Source organism: Ambystoma mexicanum, chromosome 1p, assembly GCF_040938575.1.
Source record: "Ambystoma mexicanum isolate Mex_15411 chromosome 1p, UKY_AmexF1_1, whole genome shotgun sequence".
NCBI lineage: Eukaryota > Metazoa > Chordata > Amphibia > Caudata > Ambystomatidae > Ambystoma > Ambystoma mexicanum.
Genome location: NC_090921.1, coordinates 686185140 through 686208188, shown reverse-complemented (window position 1 = coordinate 686208188; position 23049 = coordinate 686185140). Strand labels below are relative to the sequence as shown.

The window sequence follows — 23049 nt, the reverse complement described above, 5'->3', positions numbered from 1 at the left end:
GTATCCTGTATTCATCTTTTCCTTCCTTTCCACTTTATTTGTCTCGTCCATTTTGTTACTCTCATCCATTGGATTTATTTCATCCATTTTATTAATATCAACCCCTTTACTGCTTTCATACAATGTATTCTTTTTATCCACTTCACTGCATTGATCCACTTTACTCATCCTATTCTGTTTGTCTCTTTTAGCATATATTAGCGGATATTCGTTTTCTATTTCTTGCTTGGATCTTGATGTTGGATTGTTATTCATGTTATTGTTATTTATGATTTAGTAGTTTGGGCTAGTTGAATTGTTGATATCCACTTTATTCTTTTCGTTCACTTTGATCTCCTTGTCAATTACAATTGTTTCATCCATTTCATTAATTTCAGCCACTTTACTGCTCTCACACACCTTATTCTTTGTATCAACTTCACAGCTTTGATCCTTTTTACTCATTCTATTTTGTTTGTCCTTTTTAGCTTACCTTAGAGGTTATTAGTTTTCGATTTCTCACTCGGATAGTGATGCTGGATTGCTATTTATGATCTACCATTTTGGGCAAATGTCATTGAGTTGCTGTTATCCAGTTTGAGTTAGTTTGAGTTAGGGGTCGGTTTTAGAGGAAGAGCCATGTTTTCAGTAGTTTGTGGAAAGACATGAGGTCTTCGGTGAGTCAGATGTGGGGTGGGAGTGCGTTCCACAGCTTTGGGGCTAAGGATGAGAATGATGATCCACCTAACCTGACTGAGTTTGTTTTTGGTATGACTAGGAGGGCAGCAGAGCTTGATCTGAGTGTACGTGCAGGGAAATAGGGTTTTAGTTTGTCTTGAAGATATTGAGGTCCGGTTTTATGCAGTGCTCGGTGAGAAATGCATAAGGTTTTGAAGGTCACCCTTCGGGCAACCGGAAGCCAGTGCAGTGTTTTGAGGGCTGGGGAGATGTGGTCTCTAGGGCCAAGCACTAGTAGTAGTTTGGCTGCAGCGTTTTGCACTCTTTGTAGTTTAGTCAGTTGGTATGCGTGGACTCTGAGGTAGAGGGGGTTAGCATAGTCCAGTCTTGATATAACAATTGATTGGACCACTTAGAATCTGTTGGGAAAGGAGAGGTATGGAAAAATGCGCCTAAGAGTTTTAAGGTGGTAGTGGCAGGACTTTGAGACGTTGTTGACTTGGCGCAAGAGGGTTAGGTCAGAGTCTAGGGTGCATCCCAGTTTTTTTACTGAATTAGAGGGTGTCGGTGAGTTGCCCATGGCAGATGGCCAGGGTAGTGGGTGTGGAAGAAGAACAGTGTTGCCATATACCATCATTTCGGTTTTGCAGGGGTTTAGCAGGAGCTGGTTTGTGGTCATCCAGAGATCTACGTCGAGGAGACAGGAAGCGAGGTCAGGTCGGCAGTTGGGATTTGAGTTCAGGAGTTTTAGAATTAGTTGAGTGTCATCAGCATAGTTGTAGCACAGGATGTTGTGTGATCAAATTATTCGTGGGAGGGTGGCCATGTAGAGGTTAAACAGGAGGGCTGATAGGCATGCTCCTTGTGGAACTCCAGTGTCGACTGGTCGGGATTGGGAGAAATAGGTGGAGAGTAGGGTTATTTGGCTCCTATTATTGAGGAAGGATGCTATCCATTTGAGAGCGGTTCCACAAATTCCTAGGGAGTGGAGGCGGTCTACGAGGATTGAGTAGTTCATTGTGTCGAAGGTGGCAGATAGGTCAAGAAGGATTAATGCGGCGCATCCCGCAGAATCTGCTGTGTTTCTCAGGTCATCCCAGATTGAGGTTAGGGTGGTTTCTGTTCGGTGTCGGGCTCTGAAGCCTGATTGAGCGGGGTCTAGGAGATTGTTGGCTTCGACAAAGGCATTTATTTGGGAGTAAGGGGTTCGGTCAATGAATTTGGCAAGGAACCTGGTGTTTGAGATGGGGCGTTAGTTTTTGGGCTCGAGAGAGTCGAGGGAAGGTTTTTTTATAAGTGGTTTGACATGAACCGTTTTGAATGCGTCGGGAAAAATTCCTGAGGTAAGGGAGTCATTTATGATGGATCTTGCTTGATCTCCTGCGCAGGTAATTGCGAAAATTTCTTTTAGGGTTGTGGCTGGGCAAGGGTTGAGCGGAGAACCGGATGGTTTGTGGGCAGAGAGAGGTTTGAGAAATTGGTCGGCTGATATTGGGCTGAAGGAGTTGAACGTTGGTTGGGTAGGGGTCGCAGGCGGTGGGTTGGCCAGTATGGAGGGTGAATTGGCTGGTGGGTGTAAGAGAGCTAGTTTGTTGGTTAGAGCGTTTGTTCTTTCGAGAGCTGTGGTGTAAAAGTGGAGAGAGAGTGAGTCGCACAGCGATTGTGAGGGGGTCGGGAGGGTGGTGGTGCATGATGGTTTGGTGAATTTGGTGATGATTTTGTGAAGTTCTTTGCTGGGGTTTTTACAGTTTAGGATTCGGGAGTTGTATTGGGCTTGTATTGCTTTCTGGATTTCGACCTTGTACTGACAAAGGTGGCGGGCCAAGGAGGATCTGCTCAGGGGAGTTTTGTCTCTCCACCATTTGCATTCCAGGGATTTATATAGTTGATTAGAGGTCTTCAATTCATGTGTGAACCATCTAGCAAAAAGGCCACAGAGGGCTGATGGTTTGCAAGAGGGTGTGAGCCGCATTAGTGAGGTGTTGAGCCATGAGTCAAAGGCGTCAGGGGTTAGTTGTTCATTGAGAAGGCTAGGAGGAAGAGACTGGAGGAGTGTGCCGGCTAGGTCGGGAAGGATTATTAGTTTCTGTGAGCATTTTCGTAGATTCGGGGGTTCAGGTTTGGGTAATGGGAGAGGGTTGGGTGAGCAAATGGTGAAAGTAACAATGAAGTGATCGGACCAGATGATAGGGGTGGGGGGCTTAGATGTATCAGGTTGTGGGAGCTGAAGATGGCATCAAGTGTGTGTCCTTTATAGTGAGTCGGGCCGTTTATGGGGGGCTGGAGGTTAATTGCGTCTAGGCCGTCAAACAGAGAGTGTGTCATGGGGTTGGTGGGAATGTCGAGCCATATGTTGAAATCTCCTAGAAGGGTGAGGTTGGGGTGGTTTAGTAGGAGGGTGTCAATATAGTCACAGAGGTTGTTTGAGAAATGTCTATCATAGCCAGGAGGTCTGTAGATTATTAGGAAGCTGTGGGAGAATGAAGGGGGGAGGGATAGTTTAACGAGGAGTGATTTGCAGGAAGGAATGGATGGTTGGTTGTCGATGATTGAGGCGTGGAAGTGAGACTTGAAGGCAAATGCTATTCCCCCTCCTCTGGAGGGACGGTTCAGTGGGATGAGGGAGTAGTAAGGGGGCAAGGCTTCATTGGCAATAGGGGCAAAGTCATCAGAGAACCAGGTTTCGGTAATGAAGACCAGGTCTGGTTTGTCAGAGGCGAGGACGTCAAAGATGCTGTGTCTGTTTTTTGCTATGGATCGGGCATTAAATAGAATGCAATTCAGTTCAGTAGAGGAGGGTGATGTCGGAGTGGTAGAGATGGGGGGTGGGTGGGGAGGGGGTAGAGATTGGAGAGTGACAGGGGTGAGGTGGTCGATGGTCAATAGGAAGAGAGGGCGAGCAGAAGAGTTGGTGGGTTTCGGGTGGGAGTGGATGGGCGCGTGTGTTGGGATGATTGGGTTTGGCATGGGGATTTGAAGGTGGGGTGCGGGGGTAAGGAGTTTCAGTTTTGGTCAGTGAGAAGTCGCGGGAGAGGGGTTTCAGGCAGGGTGAGGCATGGGGGAGGTTGGTGATTGGGGGAAGTGGAGGAGGATCGAGATCGGAGCGGCGATGAGTACTGAGAGATTGAGGTGGGCCAGGTATGTTTTCCCTTCAGTGTCTTTGTTGCGATTGGTGTGTGAGAGAGGGTAGGGGGGTTGGAGGGGGAGAGGGACAAGGCTTCTGTTCTTGCTAGGGCGAGGCGTGCAGTTTTTAGGGAGGGGAAGGAGTGTGGTCGCCGGGGAATGATGGTGGGAGTTGATGAGGGAAGTGGGGGGAGAAAGGTTGTTGGGTTGGGTGTGCTTGGGAAGGTAGTGAGGGGAGCGGGTGTGATCATGGTAGGCTGATGGGTGGAGAGGATGGAAGAAGCAGTGGTCTTAGGGTGGTTGGCTCGCCACTGTGCCCCTCTGGCTTGGTGTTTGGAAAGGGGAATGATAGGGGATGTGTTGGAGGGTGGGTTGATTTGGGGAAGGGGGGACGGATGGCAGGGCTGGCAGGAGGGGGGCGGACTGGGATCATTTTTGGTAGAAGTTGGTCAATTGGGTGCACTCATGGTTCGAACTGTGATATATATGGGGTTGGATGACTTTGTTCACACCATCCCACTTTAGCTATATTACTTGATGTTAATTGTTTATACTTTTATGATTAACTTTTATAATCACTGTACCTAGCGATTATTTTTGTTTTCTAAATTCAAATAATTCACAGGGTGAGGTTATTCACAGTTTCTAGGTTTAACTAAACATGGTGCTATTAGTCACTTATTCTGAGTATTATTGTATTAAGTGTTAGCTAGGCCATAGAATGTTTTTAGGCAGAGTTTTCAAATGTAGCTAGACCATAGAATATTCTATTGGGCAGCCCTTCAAATTGTAGTTAGCCACAGATAAGCTGTTAGGCAGACTTTCAAATGCAATTACTACACAGATTTGTTGTTAGGTGGATTTGTAAAATTCGAGCTGGACAATAGATATGCTATAGGCCCACTTTTCCAGCTGAACTGATTGGAATATAGATATTAGGTTGGAGTGGTTTAGTAGGAGGGTGGCAATAGAGTCGCAGAGGTTGTTTGAGAAATGTCTATCGTAGCCAGGAGTTCTGTAGATTATTAGAAAGCTGTGGGAGAACGAAGGGGGGGAGGGATAGTTTAACGAGGAGTGATTCGCAGGAAGGAATGGATGGTTGATTGTCGATGATTGAGGTGTGGAAGTGAGACTTGAAGGCAAATTCTATTCCCCCTCCTCTGGAGGGACGGTTCAGTGGGATGAGGGAGTAGTCAGGGGGAAGGCTTCATTGGTGATAGGGGCGAAGTCATCAGAGAACCAGGTTTTGGTGATGAAGACCAGGTCTGGTTTGTCAGAGGCGAGGACGTCAAAGATGCTGTGTCTGTTTTTTGCTATGGATCGGGCAGTAAATAGAATGCAATTCAGTTCAGTAGAGGAGGGTGATGTCGGAGTGGTAGAGATGGGGGGTGGGTGGGCAGGGGGTGGAGACTGGAGAGCGACAGGGGTGAGGTGGTCGATGGTCAATAGGAAGAGAGGACGAGCAGAAGAGTTGGTGGGTTTTGGGTGGGAGTGGATGGTTGCGTGTGTTGGGATGATTGGGTTTGACACGGGGGATTTGAATGTGGGGTGCGGGGGTAAGGAGTTTTGGTTGTGGTCGGTGAGAAGTCGAGGGAGAGGGGTTTCAGGCGGGGTGAGGCATGGGGGAGGTTGGTGATTGGGGGGAAGAGGAGGAGTGTCGAGATAGGAGCGGCGATGAGTACTGAGAGATTGAGGTGGACCAGGTACGTTTTCCCTTCAGTGTCTTTGTTGTGATTGGTGTGTGAGAGAGGGTAGGGGGATCGGAGAGGGAGAGGGACGAGGCTTCTGTTCTTGCTAGGGCGAGGCGTGCAGTTTTTAGGGAGGGGAAGGAGTGTGGTCGCCGGGGAATGATGGTAGGAGTTGATGAGGGAAGTGGGGGGAGAAAGGTTGTTGGGTTGGGTGTGCTTGGGAGGATAGTGAGGGGAGCGGGTGTGATCATGGTAGGCTGATGGGTGGGGGGGATGGGAGAAGCAGTGGTCTTAGGGTGGTTGGCTCGTCATCATGCCCCTCTGGCTTGGTGTTTGGAAAGGGGAATGGTAGGGGATGTGTTGGAGGGTGGGTTTGATTTGGGCAAGGGGGGACGGATGGCAGGGCTGGCGGGAGGGGGGGCGGACTCGGATCATTTTTGGTAGAACTTAGTCGATTGGGTGCACTCATGGTTTGAACTGTGATAAATATGGGGTTGGATGACTTTGTTCACACCATCCCATTTTAGCTATATCACGTGTTGTTAATTGTTAATACTTTTTATAATTAACTTTTATAATCACTGTACCTAGCGATTATTTTTGTTTTCTAAGTTCAAATAATTCACCGGGTGAGGTTATTCACAGTTTCTAGGTTCAACTAAACATGGTGCTATTATTCACTTATTCTGAGTATTATTGTATTAAATGTAAACTAGGTAGTGGAATGTTTTTAGGCAGAATTTTCCAATGTAGTTAGACCATAGAATATTCTATTGGGCAGCCCTTCAAATTGTAGTTAGCCAGAGATAAGCTGTTGGGCAGACTTTCAAATGCAATTACTACACAGATTTGTTGTTAGGTGGGTTTGTAAAATTCGAGCTGGACAATAGATATGCTGTAGGTGCACTTTTCCAGCTGAACTGCTTGGACTATAGATATGTTGTTAGGTACATTTCAAATGCAGTTATACTACAGATGTGCTATTTAGGAACACTTTCTAAATGCTCTCTCACCACAGATATGTTATTCGTCACACTGTCAACTACATTTACACCATAGAGAACGCTATCAGGGACTCTTTTTAAATGATATTTCACTGAGTGATATGCCTTTCGGCACACTTACAAAATGTAATAACACCGTGAATGTTATTAGATGGACCTTCCAATTGCAATTATGCCACAATTATGCTATTGGGGAGACTTTTTAAATGCAACTTTCCAATGCAATTAAGCTACAGGTATGGTATTGGCCAGACTTTCTACAGCAACTTTCTAGATGCAATTATGCTACAGGTATGCTATTGGGTAGACTTTCTAATGCAACTTACTAGATGCAATTATGCTACAGATATGCTATTGGGAGATTTTCTAAATGTAATTTTGTCTCTTTCTAAATGATATGTTACCAACAGATATGCTATTTGGCACACTATCTAAATGCAATTACACCACAGATATGCTATTTGTCACACTTTCTAAATGCATCTATACCACAGACATGCGATTCGGCACACGTTCCAAATGCAAACTAGACCACAGATATGCTGTTAGGAGGACTTTCTAAATGAAAACTAGACCACAGATATGCAATTAGGAGGACTTTCTAAATGCAATTATAACACAGATATGCTATCAGGAGGTCTTTCTAAATGCAATTATACAACAGATATGCTATTAAGAGGACCCGCCAAGTGCAAACTAGACCACAGACATGCCACTAGGAGGACCTTCCAAATGCAACTACACCACAGATATGCTATTAGGAGGACTTACTAAGTGCAAACTAGACCACAGATATGCTATTAGGAGGACTTTCTACATGAAATTATACCACAGATATGCCACTAGGAGGACTTTCTAAAGGCAATTAAACCACAGATATGCCACCAGGAGGACTTTCTTAATGCAATTAAACCACAGATATGCTATTAGAAGGACCTTCAAATGCAATTATACTACAGATATGCTTTTAGGAGGACTTTCTAAATGCAATTATACCACAGATATGCTGTTAAGAGGAGATTCTACATGCAATTATACCATAGATATGCTGTTAGGAGGACTTTCTAAATGCAAACTAGACCACAGCTATGCTGTTAGGAGGACTTTCTAAATGCAATCTAGATCACAGATCTGTTATTAGGAGGACTTTCTAAATGCATTTATACCACAGATATGCTTTTAGGAGGACTTTCCAAATGCAACTATACCACAGACACGCTGTTAGGAGGACCCTCAAAATGCAATTACATCACAGGTATGCTACTAGGGGGACTTTCCAAATTCAACTATACCCCAGATATGCCACTAGGAGGACTTTCTAAATGCAATGAAACCACAGATATGCCACTAGGAGGACTTTCTAAATGCAATTAAACCACAGATATGTTATTAGGAGGACCTTCGAATGCAATTATACCACAGATATGCTATTAAGAGGACTTCCTAAATGTGGAGGTATGGTTAGCTTGTCGGCTATGTTTGTTGGAAGTAGGAGGTGCAGGAGAGATGGAGTAGTGGGAGTTTAAAGATATGCGTTTTATGACGGGCATAGGAAAGGAGGAAGTTGTAACATGTTTGGCGAAAGCATAGGGGAGGTGAGTAGGAAGAACAGCAGGAGTGACTGCATAATAGGTGAGTACTGCAAGAGTGACTGCATAATAGGTGAGTACTGCAGAGTGGAGAGACTGCCCAGCTAGGGGCACTCAGTGGTGCAATATTGTGGTGGTGTGAAAAAAGTATAGTGTAACTTTACAATGTATCATCTATTGGACCCATTTATTTAGCACCACGATAACATTCAAAGAGGGATGCAATGTATTCTTCTTTTTATATTGTTAAGACCAATCTTTTTTATTAAACAACCACAATTTTAAGGGAACAGAGGACAAATAATGCTCTACAGCTGAATATACCATTTGTAACAAGATAGAAATTAATAATCTGTTAAAAGCAACATACACAGAAATTAACTTAGTAATGTTCATTCAAAGATAATTCATAGAAACTCGATAACATAATATGCTATACGATCATATGTATACATACAGACAACAACATAGAAAAAACAAAGCACATCTATAATTATTTGTTCAAGAAAACAAATATAATGTCTTATTTGAGAAGCATAAACCATCTGATCTTTGAAGGTCAGAAGTTATATGCAGAATAGGGTGCGTTTCAGGTGTGCACATCAAAACAGACTCAGCAAGATAAGAAACGACATGGAGTGTCTGCTTTACTCAAGGATACACAAAGGCAGTAAACAATTATTAATAAAAAAGTCCCCACAAAACTCAACTTGAGCACACAAGAAAGTGTTAACCATATGAATCACATTTACCAGTTTTAATGTGTTATGTTATGTTGTGTTAAGGCATTTGTCATCATCTCCGAACTGTCATTGGTACATCGACTGAGGCAATTACATAGGTGAAGCATCGGAAATATAATACAAGAAGGGATGCACAAGAAACATCAAAACATGTACATTTGTGTAAAGGTACATCAAAAGGAGAGCAATATCTCCATATGGAATCCTAATATATGGGATTCAGGAAAGAGGACCATGTAAATAGCTTAACAGGCAACGACAGGGCTCAATGCTCACGTGAGTAATATTGAATGTTATTCTGAGGTGCCATAAAGGTGTCTGAAATACGTCACACTGGAAGTTCATACAATGGGCAGCAAGGTTTAGAGCACCAGAAGGGTGGCAAACTGCAGAATGACAAAATGACAGACAAGCGAACAGTTGGTGTATTTTAACACGCATACCCATATTAAAAACGAAGGTGAGACATTCTACATTTAAAAAACAATAAAACAAAGACAGTTTAGGAAACCTTGCCAAGTTGCCAAATGCATCATCAACAACATTGCCAGGGGAAGAGCAGAACGTATACCAGTTCCTACTTCATATTGAATTATAAAGGCGCCAACCAGGAAGGGGAAGTAACGGACAGCCATGGCATTGATCAGGCGGGAATGGGTGTCTGCAGAAACAGAAAAGCTGTTGGTCTAAAATACTGAAAACAGAAATTGAGAATATGTCCTCTCTGAATGTCGAGAGACGTTAAATCCGACGATTGTGTAATCATGAGAAGACTAATAAGATGGCCATCTTAGAGTGGATCGATGTCAATAATGTAAGAAATGAAACATAAAAATATTTACAGTCTGATCACTAAAATAAAATGCAGGGCACATGAAGATGAAGTACAATCGACCTCCAAAATTGTCACTGTTTTAAGATAGCAATGACTGCCAGTGCAGGCACTCGTTCAGACTCTCCCAGTGTAGATGTAATGTATGGATCCGTTTATTTTCATCAAGCCCCACGATTCCATAAACCAGCAGAGAATGCACCTTTATGATTCACGGCAATAAAAGGAGCCACCTTTGGGGCATCTAATATTTGAAACCAGATACAGGATTCATGTTCCAAAATTCTGGTGAGTACCTCCCTCAAAATGTTTCTAAGATATATGTAAAGGCAGGGCCGTTGAAGGCACTGCATTCCCCAATTTGCCGTAAAGTTACTATAATCCTTAAGATGCCAAGTCATGTTTCCCATTTGAAATGTTGGCATGGTTTTGGTAAACTGGCATCCACGTGGATTATTGCCTTATTACACAGGGTGTAATCCGACATCCATATTAACCTTGAGGACTAGAGACATTATGATATTTGGAATGAAGATGTTGGTCCTCATCTTTTTACCTCATTTCCAAACAAAAGGGGTTTGTCATATTCAATTAGTGCCAATTATACAAAGGGGCAAAGTCTTCCTATTTGTATTTTTAATGCTAATACTGTCAGGATCAAAGGCAATGCTGCAAATACAATGTCTCCTTTTCGTTCAAATTATATTGTGATTTTTAGGTGGTAAAAAGCGTTCCCATGTAAGCCCTCATGACCATTTTATTTTGGTATCCAATGAGATATGATCTAGATTGGAGGTCCATAGAATTACTTTTGTACTCATCAGCTTTATTGGATTTGCAAAGTATAAGGAGACATTTTCCAGAAGGTAAATTGTCTTTAAGCACCTTGGTATGAAAACTCGTTTCATGTAACGTTTCGTTGGTTTCTTAAAAGGGAAGCAAGCCTAGGTGTCACGAATAGTTTTAAATGAAAGATCCAAAAATTATATATTTTCTTTACTGCATAAGATGGTGTACTGGATCTCACTAGCTCTTAGATTCAACCAATGCAAAAACCTTTCTAAGCTGTTTTCATCACCTGTCCAAATCGTTGGGATATTATACATGTGGCATCTCCACATCTTTATAATGATTTTTAGTACTCGGTGAGGGACAATTAGCAAACAAGCTACTTGGCCACCGTCGGGGCGTTACACAACCGGTAATCCCTCTAACCAAAACTTTCCTTCCCGGCGGGTGGGTGTAGCAGCCACTTAGCCAATGAGGAAACTTGGAAAAGGGTAATCCCCGCTCCAAGCCACCACACGGCTGGAGGCTGCAATCTTCCCCCGCCGGCCCCCCAATCCAAACAATCTCCTCCTCACCCTACCAGGGGTAATCCCCGCTCCAAGCCACCACACGGCTGGAGTCTGCAATCTTCCCCCGCCGGCCCCCCAATCCAAACAATCTCCTCCCCACCCTCCCAACCCCACTTACCTTCTTTTTGGTCAATTTCAGGAGCGGAAACGCTGGGATCAATTCTGTCCCCAGTGTGTCTGCTCCCGAACCGCGACAGGCCGTCCAGAAAAGCAAGAAGGGACTACATGTAGTCCCTTCTCTCCTTTCCATGGTGGCCATTTTCTTTTTTTACATTTTCCCTATTTTTTTCATGGAAAGGGAGAAGGGACTACATGTAGTCCCTTCTCCCTTTCCATGGTGGCCATTTTATTTCTTTATCTTTTTCCATTCATTTTGTTTGGCCACCATGGAAAGAGAAAACAGACTTAGTTTTCCCTTCCCTGGTGGCCATTTTTTGATTATTTTTCTTTGGTTCTGCAACACTGGAGCATTTCGTAACAGAAAATAAATTCTCTTAGTACCCCAATCTTTCGGGTCGGGATACTAATAGCAATAGGCCCCTTGCAGGGGGGACATTACCACTTCAGGTAATGCCCCCCCTGCGCTGGGCCTATAGCTTAAAGAAAGGATGCTTATCCTATTAACAGATGTGCTGACTCAAACTCTTTGATGGAGACGATAGCCATGTTTCAGGCAAAGTCTGGCCCCATTTCCATGCCCTAGATTTGCTGGGAAGATTCCCTTTTGAAAATATAGATGTTAATTTGTAGGTTAAAACACATGATTTCAATGATAAAGAGAGTGGGCACAGCATATCTGTCGTCATTTGTGTAATGGGATGCAGTGACATTTGGTATATCCTACAATCAAGGAATACTAGCAATGGGAACTGTTGAGTAAGATTAATGACTGCAATCCTGTCTTTCAAATAAGACAGAGTTTAGGAAGTCAATAGCTAAAGGAAGACATCATCATATTTACACAAAAGCTTAAGAATTCAGTCATACCCTCAGACACTCGATATATACCAGTAGGTATATTCAAATCATTAGGCATTTTTGGTATAGTGTAAATAGCTGGGAGTGCAGCTTTTGAGCAATTGTTAACAAATATCTCCTCATTCTAGGCCCAAATTTGTTGTCAATAAAATCAGTTTCACTGTGTTCTGTGTGAGATCACATATGATTGGCTTATAATGGCTTGCCTTATGTATTAAACTGATACCATCTGATCATAACCATCACAACCCATTTAAATAATCCTGCCCACTTTCACAGTGGCTTTCATTAAAAGGCTTTTGTTATATTTCAAGGTTTGAAGAGTGTGTTATTCCTCTTGTTTAAGATTACATGGACTAGATCTTTCCATATCTCTAACTTCTTGTACTATCATCCATTCAAATGGGGGATTTCTGGGGTGCCGTTTATTCACTGGACAGGAGGTTGACTTGTTCTCAAGGTCACAGGTATTAGTCTAATCCTCATAAGGATGTTTCATAGAATATGAATTGAGTCTTATTTTTCAAATATTTTCAAATATTTGCTGATGGTGTTTGATCACCTGCTGATTCCTGACACAATTGCACACATCTCACATTTTGGTACCAGAGGAATCCAGGCTGCCCAAAACCGGCTGTACCAGAACCATTTTAAAACTCTTGTCTGTGAGCAGGCACCAGAAAAATAACCTTGCTGGCATGAGCAGACGTATGTACCATGGTAAAAAAAAAAGAGGGATCCTCTGGTGGGTGAGGGGGGATGACTGGATTTTCTGGTGCATGGTCAAGGAGCTTCTGGGTTCAGCCACCTTCAGATTGCAATGTCCTCAAAGAGAGTTAGAGTGATAGACTGAGCCATGAAATGATAGTCAATTTAAGACAAAGGCAGCTGGGGGAGTGGGTGTTTCCCCCTTCTTTCACTGGGACATTGAGAGGCATTTGTATGCGCAGGGTATGCGTGAGTGGTGCCCAGCAGTTATTTTCCTGCTTGGGGGTCACATGCACTGGGCCCATTAAAGGAGGAGCACATGCAGGTGAGCAGTCACTTTATTCTCTGCTGCCATCAGGGCACAAGTTGAGTGTTGGAAATTGTTGTATGCAGATCCCAATGGTCTCATTGGGGAACACTGATGAGGCAGATATGGATCTTATAAAGGCTGTTGGTAAAGCATGGGCTTTGAGTGGGTTGGTAGGTGGGATGTCAGGGGAAAATGAGGATCGAGGGGGTATCTGTAGAAGTAGTTAGGCCTGTTTTAACTGAGAGGAGAGAAGATGGCATGAGAGGGCCATACGGGGATAGAAGAGGGCCGGGCACAGGGATGGCCAAGTTGTGAGGTCAAAGAGATCTAAGAGAGGAGCAGCATCTTTTGGTATAAGCTGCCAACATGGCCTGAACTGCTATGCCCAAAAACGGACAAGGAAGAAAAGGGTAAACTAGGAGTAAGCAGAGTGGCATATCAGGTCAGATGGGATAGGAGTGAGGAAGTATGAGCAAAGCAGATAATGATAATTATGATGCCACAACTGGTGGAGGTGGCCTGGGTCCCAGAAGGAAGTCAGTATATGGAGAGTTCCTGCTACTTCGCTGAATGAAGTAATGCCAGGAGGTGGGGGGGGGGCAGTGAGATGAGTTGCCACAGGGCAGTGGTAGGGGAGTGAGTGACGGCAGATATAGAAAGACAGTGAGGAGAAAAATGACCCAGTCTGCGTGGGGGGTTTGACACATCCAACCCGCAAAGGCACCAGCAGCGGATTGGGTGAGTATGGTAGGGCCCTTAATGCAGCATGGGCAAGGGGCAGGAAAGTCAAAAAGGTAGAGATGTTGGGAAAGGTAGGCTGCTAATGAAAATGTAAAGTGCGTACCAAAGCCTTAAGCGAGTAATTCCATCAGGTTAGCCACTATGGATACGCAAACTGAGGTCTAGCCAAGGGGCCCGGGTGAGATCAGCTGCACCAGGGCATGGTAGACAGGTGGCTAGTGAGGGTCAGGTGAAAAGATACCCCATATGGGGATCACAAACCCTTTGGGTTAATGCCTACTGGAACGAATCCGCCTCTGCGGCCTCTTCTGCTATAACTTTGCAGACAGCACTCAAATTGTCTACAGACTGGTAAATAACAGACCTAAAAATATGCCTTGAAATTGTGGATGGATGGCTGTCTACCAATATACCAAATCTCAATCCTTCCCAAACAGAACTCATTCTTTGCAGAGCAGCCCCAACAAACACCTCCTTTTAGATGATTCAACAGGAAGTTAACTAAATCCTTCCACAAAAGAGCACGATCTTCCGAGACTAAGCACATGCGCCATGAGCACAACCGAAGAAAATCATTAAACACTGACTCTATTCCTCTTTCCCATCCATTCTCCCCTCACTAATTACTCACTGCTTAAACCTCTCACTTTCACACCACATTGTACAAGCCATCTGACGACCCACAAGAGCTTGCACACTATATGCTGATTCCGGCCCTACACTTGCCCTACCAATAGCTCACTCCACTGCACCCCAGTGCAGCCACCAATATCCTGTCGATCCTGGGACTGCACTGAAGGCTAACATGCCCCAGGGTTCGTCTCCCCACCCAAACATAACAGAACCCTTTTTCAGCACACAGGTATATTGTTCTTCCGACCTGCACTCAACACCACAGCTTTGCTGCTCCTCGTCCACCCCACCATCCCTACCGCAATAACCCAACCTACCCCTTTTCTTTACAGAGACCAGTCCATCGAGGCCAACATTATTTTACCTTACCTTTTGCCTGATGAGCAGAATGGAAGGGTGGGTGGCCACATTTATTGGCATTGTCAGGCATCTTTTCGAGGAGACCCGATTGAAAGAGTGGCCAAAGACGATGGAGAAGGAACTAGCACAAAGTGCTGCCCACTAATATCAACAAATGAGCCTCTAGCTTCCTAGATCACGCACCTGAGTTTCCCAGAGCGTAGGGTAGCACTGTTCGAGTGTGTAGGTGTCACCAGGAGGGCTAGATAGAAGACTTTTGGAACCTTTGAACATGTGGGCACTGTAGCTCCTGGAAAGGTCTTTGGCAGATTGAAGATGGAGGATTTAATGTCAGTCTTGTGCAGAGTTTTTGAGAGGTCGGACTAAGTTAGACAATGAGTGATGTGATGGGTTTCTTACTCAGTTTAATTGGTAAATACTTCGCCCAGCCACATTTAGGGCCACGCCTGCAGGCATGGCATTTTACAGCAGACAGTTCTAAGGACATGTAATTTCAGGGAGGGAATTAGGCAAGAAGATTCTGCAGGGCCAGAGTAGAGAGGTTCAGAAGGGGGGGTATCGGGTAATATTATCCCCACCAATAATATCACCATATATCTGGTCATGGGGTAAGGCCATATGCGATATTATAGTTGGGGATAATGTGGGGGTTGCAGGGTTGCGGGAGTGTCCCCCGTAGGTTCCATGGCTTAATACCGCCGCAAAAATATGGCGATATTTTTGTATGGCGATATTTTTGCGGGGATATTAACACATAGAACCAAGGGGGGGAGACTGGGAAAGACTGGTTGCTGTATTGGGACATTTTTCTTTTTTTTGTCTGAGGTTTGTTTGATTAGAGCTTCTCCTGCGTTGCTGATTTTCAGAGCCTATCAGATTTCTGTATTATTAGGGGGACGAGACAGGTGTGTGGTGGACCAACAAAGCACGTGGCACAAGAAGAGGGTTCAAACTATATTTATTAAGAAACAGTAGGAGGTTGGGGTAAACACATATAGGATCTAATGGCAGGGGAGTTGCTAGGTCTGGAAAAGACCCGGGGCTAAGCTGATGTCGGAACTGTTGGGACTGGGGGCTAGCTAGTCTTTTGGCTGTTGTTCCTGAGATTCTATCCGGGGCTACAACCAAAAGATCAGGGGCTATAGCCCCCTTAGCCCCCACCCTAGCAACGCCCCTGTCTAATGGAATATCGACAACTACACAAGGTGTCCTCCTCTCGGTATGATCTCAGCAAATGTTGTGTGAGTGGGATAAACAAGAAGGTGACCGAATCATCATCTAGTAAGGATACTGGGCTACTGGTGTCACTATTGATAAGAGCCTGAGGGACACAGCACTCATCCACCTCTTTCTCAGCATCATAGCCCCTGGGATATAGTGCCTAGACACTTCTTGATTACCCCAAACTGTCTGAAAGATTTAGCTCCCAGTCACCTCTTGGCCCAATTCACAGACACAGGGATATAGCGCCCAGCCGGTTCTTTGCTCAATTCACCAGAGCCTGCTTGCTATTAGTAATCCAACCAGGAAGATAGTACATGGGTCACTTATTCCTGTTGAAAGGCTATAGTACCCAGTTTAATCACACAAGATATACTGCCCTCTCACTCCTAAAACATGTTGTGTTCTTTCTACTATTAAGGGGTACGGTGCCCAGCCCACAATTAAGAGGTACAGTCCCCAGCCTACTTTAAATTTATACTGCCCCCTTCTCACCACTGCTGCTGCCTGCTACTCCCTTTCTGCCCTTGTGTAGGCAATCATTCCTCTTGCTGCTCCAACTGCACCCTCCCACAGGCTCCCTTCCATTCTGGGTTGTGTGGAACTTCTGAATTGGCTTGGGTCACTCCAGAATTTGCCCAGTTGCCGTTTGTCCACGGCCATCAAAGACTAGGAAAAGCCTGGAAGCCATTTTGAAATCATGCAGTTGACTTCATGCAGACGTCCCACCCCTTCCTTTTTGGTCTGTCCTCACTTGAACTGTTCCCAATGGTAGGTATCTGCTGTGAGCCCGCAGGGATGCTTTCTGACATATGGAACCCCATGGCTGAATTTGGAGCTGTATTTTTGCTCTAGCGTATTTTCCTGAGACCAGTGTTTTGCTTCCCTGCAGCAATTGACCTACAGGACCCTGTGGCATTCTACTCCCTGTAGGTTTCTTTCTACTTATAGTCACCCTCCTCTTACTACACAGCCACTATAGGAAGAATCCCCCCATTCTTTAGAGGTTCTCATGGAGGGTAACTCTGGATCTCTGATGGCTGGCTGTATCCCTGATATATGACTATGCACTACTCACCCGACGTGATAAGATTAAGGCTTGGCTTTCAGCAATGCATGTATCCGTTTCTGCTATAGATTTGAGGTGGGGGCTAGAGGTGGGGGTCACCATCCAAAGTGATTGCCCATTTGCAGGTAGATGTCTCTGAGTAGGGGCATTTATGTAGACCATCTCCAAGTACCTCACGGCTCAGGATAAAATGCCATGGTAGGCCATCTTCCCTGGGTGTCGAAGTCCCTTCCGTGGCATGGGACGGGATCAGACCTCTGACAGCATCACTTGTAGGATTGCACGGAGAGCCGACTATCCTGCTGAGGTGTCACAAAAAAGACCGGAAAGGATATGCCAGATGGTCGAAATAAGACAAATGCTACAGGGGTTGATGTGCCCAGTGAGTACAATAAGGGACTAGACATGGTCGGAGTGATTAAGGGGGGTGGGGCACTGGCCTTTGCATGAGGACGGGGAAGCAACACGGGTGTCTCATGGTGTTCGGGATATTTGCAACTCTTAGGTTTTCCAGTGAAGCTTTTTGGCACTATTTTATTTTGTGTGGATGCTATCAGAGAGGAGATTTGGTTAGGTATGTACAGGTCAAATTGGGGGACTTGTGAGGTGGTGGTCCGACCAATACAAAGGCTACATCAAGCAATGAAAAGATGGAGGCACAAGCAATAAGCTTAAGAAGTTGGGTACGGATTACAACCACTTTTTATTAGCAGGCTGTAATATTGAGACAACAAAGAAGGTCAAGACTCCAGGCATTAATCTGGATCAAAATCTCAATATGAGAGCCCAAGCAAGCAGCCTCGTCTCTTCCACTGTGCACCTGTAAAGCTATTAGTGCAACTGCAACCATTTATCTCCCAAGAGAATTGGGAGACTGTGGCCAGGGCCATTGTAGAGTCCAGGATTGATTATTGCAGTAGACTCTTCATAGGAATCACCAAGTCGGGCTGTGCATGGCTACAAACCTTACAAAATAGCATGGTCTGAATTATTCTAGGTCTTAAAAGGAGAGATTGTGTTTCTGAGGCCAGACACAGGGCCTCATTACACGGAAGGCGGCGAATCATGGCGCTATTAGCGCCATGGTTCATGCCGGTAAAATACCGGCACCGCCTTGGTGGAAAGGGGAATTACCGCCCTATTCCAAGGTTGGCAGGGCGGTAATTCCCCCTTCCACCATTGCCCTTCCCCATTCCCATTTTTGCCCCATAGGGCATAATGGGAATGGGGAAGGTGCTAATTACGGCACCGCAAAATTGCGGTACCATAATTAGCTCCCTGGTCCCTTTGCGGGTTGGTTTTAACCCTGCAAAAAGCAGGCGTTAAATTCCCCAACCCACAAAGGGACCTCGTAGTATGGCAGTAAGGGTTAACGGTGACCGTTAACCCTTACCGCCGTCCGTGTAATGAGGCCCACAGTCTCCACTGGCTTCCAGTCGAAGCCAGGATTCACTTTCGGCTGCTGATGATCACACATAAATGTGTCCTGGGTACTGGGCCCCGGTATCTGACAGAGGCCTTGACTGAGAAGACTAATGCTAGGACACTGAGGTCTAACAATTCTAACCAGCTTACCATGCCATACTGTATTCTGTCTCAAATCACGAGATGTGCTTTTTCGGCACCGGCTCCCAGGGTTTGGAACGCTATCCCGCCTGCTCTTAGAGAAACTAAATCTATGACAATTTCAGGAAAAAGATCAAAACATTGGGCCTCATTACAGGTAAACCCACCACCACTGTTAGTTCTGGACCGCCCGATTTCGAGTCCTTCAGGCAGGAGGTGATCTTCCCGCCTGGTCTGACCTGGCAAGTTAAACACTGCCCGCCTGCAGGCGGACGTGGAAACACCAGCACCATCACGAGATGGTGCCGGTGTTTCCACTTCCCCATTCCCATTGAGTCCTATCAGACTCAATGGGAATCGGGAATTACCTAATTCTGCCTCTGGAATTCCCGGGACACCAGGGTCGTAATGCCCTGGTAACTCCGGGAATCACAGAGGCGGAATGGTAATACGAGTCTGGCAGTAACCAAGCCGGAAAGACCGGCTGGTTGCCGCCGGACTCATAATGGGGCCCATTGTTATTTAGGTAGGATGTTTTCCCGTTTTTATTTTTAGGTGCTTTCTGATTTAGGTTGTGTGCTTCCTGGTGTGTTATTTGGCATTCTGATATGTGTATGTTATTATGTTGCGCTCTTAGGCCTCCGGGTCATGTTGTGTGCGTTATAAATGATTAAAGTAAAGTAAAGTTTAGGGTACCGACAGATGTTATTACATGTTAAACCATGGATTCACTCAATCAACTAACCTGGATTCCATTTTGACCCTAGGGATATCCATCACTAAGAACTCACCTACCAAGCAATGTTGTGATGACAACCACTTCACAAAAGGCACTCTGAATACCCAGCCTCAGAAACAGTGAAACACGCCCAGGCACACCAATGCCATCAAAACCTGCAAAATAAGGCCCTTGCACAAGAGCTCAAGAAATCACTCTCTCTTCTGATCAGGCCCAGCATTGTCACCAGGTGGATCCTTCCCTATGGACCCTGTGGACACAGGCCCTCCACCTGAGAACGAAACAGCTCCCAATGCCTTACCTCCGCCCTCCCCCTTAGAAAAAAAGGATCCACACTGATCTAAAAGCAATAAATATGTGGTATGACAAAGAACTGACTGACATGAAGAGAGCCATCCAAAACCTTGGTTAGAACCTGGCACAAAGCAAACAACATGAAGAATACAAATCAGCTAAACAATTCAAGGATGTGGCTACCATAAAGTTCTGTTGAAGGAAAAGAAAATCCTCCTACAAGCTACTCAGAAATACTCAGAACTCTTGAAAATCTTTAATGCATCTATCAACCCCCTCCTCCCCCAAATCTCAACTTATCACAACAGCTACGCCTATCCTGGCAAATCAAATCGATGACTTATTAAGCATTTTCCTTGGGTTTTTACTTCTACCCAGCAACATACCAAAAAAAACACTTGACTACCCTCAGAACACTTCTGTATAAGAAGAACTTAAATGGATTGATCTCGGTACTTAAAGTAACATGTTTTTGACTCTGGGGGGCAGGAAATGTGACACACTCGAGGGATTATAGGGGCTTAGGAATGCTGCAGCACTCTCTCTCTAGTCTGTCCTTTCATGCAGAAGTATCATGAGGCTATCCCCAGCACTCTGAAGATCATAGCGAGATCCGGCTCAATGCACCTGAATTCCTTTGAGGACAGACTTCTAATTGCAACAAGAACATGCACGCTCATATGCTATGCTCATAAGACCTGTCAGGATAGCTTGCCACTGCTCGGGAGCCTTGGAACTTGGACCTCTCAGTTCCTTGATACCAGCTCGCTTACACGCTTACAACACCTGTAAGGGCAGTCAAGGGGTTGTACCTAGATATGTGGGTAAGCGGGCACTGCAACTAGAAGAAAACAAATGCAGGTTAACACATGTGTCAGACTTAGAGCATCCATGTCTTATAATGTTTAGCCCACCCATGACACCCGAAGACACATGTTGGTAATGCTCCATCGCACTTGTAAGTGCCTAGGTAAGCCATTGTAACGCACAGCGGTATTATGCAGATATCCTTGATATCACACCTAGTAGACTCCTTTCTGCAGCGTTTGTAGAACTTGGAAGATATGCATAAAGGTAACCTGTCGATTACCCTTAGAGACTCCCATTATCCTAGTTCCTATGACAGCCTGTTCTGTCCTGCTTAGAAGAAGCTCTAGGACCTCAAGCCTATTGAACTTGGCAGACCTATGGGTAGCCTGTCCACAGTGCATAGAAAAGTCTACGGAGGTAGCTAGCTTTTTCTTCCCCTCATAAGGTCGAATGACACAGCATCATCAACGATATGCCCCATCTGACCTTAAGGTATGTATAAACGCACCACTTCAGTGGACATTGGCAACAGGCACGGCTATCCATTCATGCACTTTAGAATGCAGCTAACTGCTTCACAATGAAACACCAGACTTACCTCAACACCTCTGCCATTAGAATAAAGCGACAACCTACGAAGACTTTCGGTCGAGCTGGGTACATATAGAGTCTCCTGCACTAGCATCCTGTCTTGGCCTCCCTCAGTGCTCATCCACATGCCTAGCCTCTTGGGTTGCCTATTGGAGCCAAGCCAGCCCTCCTAATTCCTATTCCTGGCCAAATGCACACACGCATCATAAGCCTCCTCTTAGAACTTTCCCATACCTGGACTTCGGTCCCCGAGGGCGTTATGAGCTCAAAGTGCTTTGAGGCCATACAAATGGGAATAGGCGCTATCTAAATGAATACTAAAATACAATACAATAAATAAATGACAAATCCATATGTGAGTTGCACTTTGTAAGAAATTGGTTGGAATTAGTAATGTTTTTCTAATTAGATACAGAAATATTTTATTTAAAAAAGTGATGCCATCCCGACTTTGGTGATTACCATAGTCACATCTAAAAAGCCTCCACTGGCTTCCAGTGGAGAAGGGAATAAACTTCAAACTCCTAGGCACGATCTGCCAGGCTATCTTGGGGATTGACCCTAACTCACCTTAGCCAGGGAATGAACTATACAATCCGACCAGGAGCCTAGGATTGATTGGACCCAAGCTCTTCTGCTTGCATAGGTTAATGTGAATTTAGAGAGGGGGTATCAGATTCAGCTTAGCAGACCCTAAAGAATTGAACATGTTACTGATGCTTCAAACTAACCACAGCCCGTGGAGGAAAGACTTCAGGACTGTCCTGTTTACGTAGATGAACCATGAAGAAGTGTGGCCTGCTCCTACTCCTCTAACTCAGAAGTCTAGCTGCCCTTTCTGAGTGCCCTCTTACCCCCTCTGTCCAAGCTACGGATTGATCCCTCTACCCTGCCGTAACTCCAAGATCCCATGACCTTCAGCTACCGGGAGTCTGCCCTCAGCCAGTTCCCTGTCCCACCTCCCCAGGACCAACAAGACTGTCAGCAACTTAACAAGAGCCACAATGAACTTTATACCAGGTCCTGGACCCTCTAGCTAGATTTGCCTGCACACACCCACATGTCCATCTACTGATAATGCTCAGACACTCTTGCTTTGAAGATATTGGCCTACCACAATGGTTCTCGCTGGGGATGGGGGAGAACAGATAACCAGGTCATCTGCTACCTTGGTGGCAACAACTGGCAAGGGTGTTGGCCACACCTCAGCCCCTGAGCTACTCTTCAGCACTTTGCATCGTCCTTGCACTTCAAGCTTCAGGTCACAGAGGAGGAGTTGGCTGCATTCTTCACCTTCCTGCCTTGTTCCCTTCCCTTCCTCCACACTCTCACCCCTTTTCGGTCATCCCTACACCCCCTCTCCCACCAGTGCTCTGAAACGGTTTGCTCTGCATGCAGCACTGTAGAAAACACCACAAATAAAGAAAATAAGTGACGCAGTTGGTGAGTGATGGTTAGATACCCAGGTACTTTCTTTTTTGCCGGCACATGGTCTTGCACAAGGAGAACGAAGACAGAAATCTGTATCGGCAGCTATTCCATCACCAGGTGGGCCGTTGTGCACACAGAGACGTGAACACGGGCAGCATTTAGGGCACAGAGATGGGATCAGAAGGGACGCAATTGGGGCGGGGTTTTAAAGGCCTGAGGTGACATGGTCTAGAAGCGAAGGAATGCAATGGGGTCAACTGGTGAGGATCAAGCTTGGGAGAAAGCAGCGATGGCTGGATATGTTAATAAGTCATAAAATAAGTAAATAAATAAATAAATGAATGAATAAATAAACAAACAAACAATCATGGGAGAAAATCATTTGGCCTATTGGATAGCATGGGTGTGGTATGATTAAAGAGGTGAAAAGGGATTGGAAGTACTTGCGCAATAGGTGACCTGGTGCACTGCCTTGGCCTGCTTTATTGCTGAGGGTGGTCTGGAGAGGGCACACACACTGTTATTAATTGAGCAAGCTGTGAGGGCACTGGTGTGGGAGAATGGAGTTTATATGTTTAAACCCTGCGGGCATACAGGAACAGGG

At 45.2% G+C, this 23049-nt stretch overlaps 1 long non-coding RNA gene across 1 annotated transcript in view; it reads left to right on the top strand.

Moving 5' to 3' along the window:
* The window catches only part of LOC138561291 (uncharacterized), a 93819-nt gene extending 72459 nt beyond the window's left edge, over window positions 1-21360 (top strand). The window contains exon 3 of the long non-coding RNA XR_011299309.1: window positions 19348-21360. This is a non-coding gene — a long non-coding RNA (uncharacterized lncRNA). The remainder of the gene's footprint in view (window positions 1-19347) is intronic.
* The last annotated feature ends 1689 nt before the right edge of the window (window positions 21361-23049 follow it).